This window comes from Capsicum annuum, unplaced genomic scaffold, assembly GCF_002878395.1.
Source record: "Capsicum annuum cultivar UCD-10X-F1 unplaced genomic scaffold, UCD10Xv1.1 ctg3585, whole genome shotgun sequence".
Lineage (NCBI taxonomy): Eukaryota > Viridiplantae > Streptophyta > Magnoliopsida > Solanales > Solanaceae > Capsicum > Capsicum annuum.
The window spans coordinates 224,611-227,714 of NW_025842793.1; the positions used below are offsets into that span (position 1 = coordinate 224,611).

The window sequence follows — 3,104 nt, forward strand, 5'->3', positions numbered from 1 at the left end:
CACTTTAAGTTCACAACAACAATTCAATATTATAAGCTCAACTTTAGATCTAGACACCTTTTGTTCTAGTGAGAAAGAAACCAACACAAGAAACACACTAGACAAACAAAAACCTACTAGATCTTGGTACAAACTCTTGGACAAGACAACAAAACAAGACAATAAATTTCGGTCAAAGTTCAACAACAACACATTGTTTCTAACTTTGGTAAGATCTTCCCAAGATTTATTTTGTCAGAAATAAATCAAGTCTTGAGCACTGATACCAAATGATACAAAAATCAAGTATACAACAAGAGAAACAAGCAAACAACAAGAACACAAGATATCAACAATTCTAGTGAAACGAAAAAGGCGCCACACGGCTTTACTAGATTTCAAGATTAACAACAAGATAAAACAAGATTGATAAATAGCTTGACATATAACATCCTAAAGTCTAAGAACCCTATATGTAACAGTAATAGGACCCTAAGACTAGAAGATGTTAACACCAAACTCTTACTTGGACCAAGAGGAAGTCAACGAACCGCAAGATCCTAATTTTTAGACAAGATACAACCCAAGTGTCACTCCACTTATGATCTACGGCTTGGACCTCTCAAATGGAATAGAGAAGTTCAAAATATTACAAGTTTTGGAATCTCTATTATCATGAATGAACTAAGTGAAGAAATAACCCTAATAATATCTATTTATATTACACCACAAAATGAAAAGGAAATGACCATCTTATCCTTGGTTATGGGGTGTCTTTGGAGTGTAAGTTTATTACACTTCAAATCCCCTATTCACACTTCAAACCATTTAATCCCTTAGGTGGATCAATCACACACTCACATTCAACCATTTTGCATGAACATGGCTTGGAGTTTTTGTAACTCCTGAGCTTGGCTACGTGTGAATGGCCTTGAACTTGTTGGACAGCTTGTTATACCCGTACCAGGGGTAGAGAACGAGGAAGCTTGATTAAGGTATTTACTTGAGCCTTGAGTTCTTTGACGTCTGACTCAAGTGTCATCCTACGCCGCTTCTCTTCCATCCTTCTTTTTCTTTCCTCCTCATACTTCCTAGAAAGCTCCCGAACTTCCTATCGCATCTCCTCAAGCTTCTCAATCTGACATGGTGGCAGAACTCCATATACCTTGCAATCCATACTGAAGACGGTGAAGTTATTTTCAAAGAAAAGGTCGTATGACCTTTCCTTATACATTCCCCCAACTACATCCAGCCAACAAGAGAAAGTTTCTTCATCTGATAGCATGATTGGATTGCCTTGATCATCTGTCGTCCGACTCTTTTTGAGCTCTTCAATTGCTTGAAAGTGTCGATTCTATTAGTAGAATTAACATATAATAAATGATATAAAATAAATTCTAAGTAAGATTTGAACTTACATATGTATTCTCTACCCGTGTTTCGACCCAGACTTTTTTTTCATCTCTAATTTTCATATAGTCTTCTTACATACCTCTTAACGAATGGCTAGTCTACCAAGAGATGTTCCCTGCAAATGAAATAAACATAGTGAACCACAAGTGCATAAACACATTTTAAGCAATTGATTTAGAACACAAGTTCTTATAACACATATTGGATGCATCAGAGTAAGAGTTGTACCTAAAGAAGTTTCGTGCCAAATGAAAGTTAAAAGGAAATTTCTCAACGTCACTAATCATTATTAATCCTCCTGAAAGTATTAGCTCACCTGCTATACATACAAATCTATTTACGGATCTATAATATTATCTACAAAGGAATTAGTTCACCTCCCCAGCTGTTTTTACCTTCATAGTCAAGCTACTAGATGTATATAGCAGTAAATAACATATTATTCTAAACTCACCTTAGATTGAACCTGTTCACCTAACAACTTCCGTCATCAGAATAACCCACAAACTTTTTCCCCCAAACCTCTTATCACATCTTTTTTCATTAATTATGTTGGATCAAGTTATCAACCCACAGCTTACTATACAACTGGCACCCATTCTCCTTCTCCCTCCCATCTAACAAAATTCAAATTCAGCTAAAGAAAGAAAGAAAAATGTACCAATATTGTCCCTGATTGCAGCCTCTGCTCCGGCTTCAGGACCATCTTGTCCGCCAAACGTGATAAAAATTCTTGCAAAAGCTGGATCATGTTCGACGTTCATCAAGTTGTTACAAATCAAACAAAAAAGGGAAAAAAAAAGGGACAATTGAATACAATAAAATATGAACAGCTGCAGAAAAATCTAAAAATATTATATTGAAGACAAAAAAATAAGACATATCTACTTTTAATAAAAAATACTCAAAATAAAAATTGAGAAAATATCTTTCCAAACAAAAGACACCTAATTACTCAATCGGCAAGGTGAAAAGTACCCTTAGTATGAAAAGAACAGTCTCAATCAGCAAGGAGAAGTTATCGAAATCCAACCCAATGACCAACAGGGTCACTTCGAAGCTTCTGCAGTAGTTCAAACAACAACCAAATTAAAATGTAGGGTTTAATTATGAAATTAGAATTAGACCCAAACTCTATAATGAAAAGTATTTGAAAAAAATGGTGGGAAATAATGGAGAGAAGAGGGGGAACCCAAATCTGCACAATTTTATTTTCTAGTAAAAATAATTATACTTAGCAAAAATGGTGGGAAATTTGTGGGGAAGAAGCTGGAACACTTTAAGCCACGTTTTATTTGGTTTGGAGTATTAATTTAACCCAAATTTTCCCCCTTTTAATTTTTATTAAATTAAATAACATCTACTACTAACCTTGTAATTTCAATTAATTTATTGATTCATTAAAATTATGACATGTAGTTGATAAAAATAATTTTATTTTATTTCCTTGTTTGTCAAATGAAACTTTTTATTTGGTGTGTCATGATATGAGAAATTATTATTGAGTTTTTTTTGGATTTTAAGTGTTTAAGTAATTCTTTTTCTAAAATATAGAAAATAGGGAGGAAATTATAAAGTGGAGAATCAAACCTTCACCAATAAGGTGAGAGTTCAGTCTGACAATCAACTGAATTATTTAGATCTTCTAGTTGTTCAATTAATCGATAAATTTTTTAAACTAATTGTAGAAGGTTATATTTATTTCTGGTGAA

General features: G+C 33.6%; 1 long non-coding RNA gene across 1 annotated transcript; it reads right to left on the bottom strand.

Annotated features, from left to right (window-relative positions):
• Positions 1–341: 341 nt before the first annotated feature.
• On the bottom strand, positions 342–2,643 carry LOC107847113. The gene is made up of 4 exons (XR_001667314.2): positions 2,371–2,643; positions 2,054–2,134; positions 1,398–1,507; positions 342–1,317 (listed from the first exon to the last, which is right to left on the bottom strand). It is a non-coding gene; the product is annotated as an uncharacterized LOC107847113 (long non-coding RNA).
• Between the last annotated feature and the right edge of the window lie 461 nt (positions 2,644–3,104).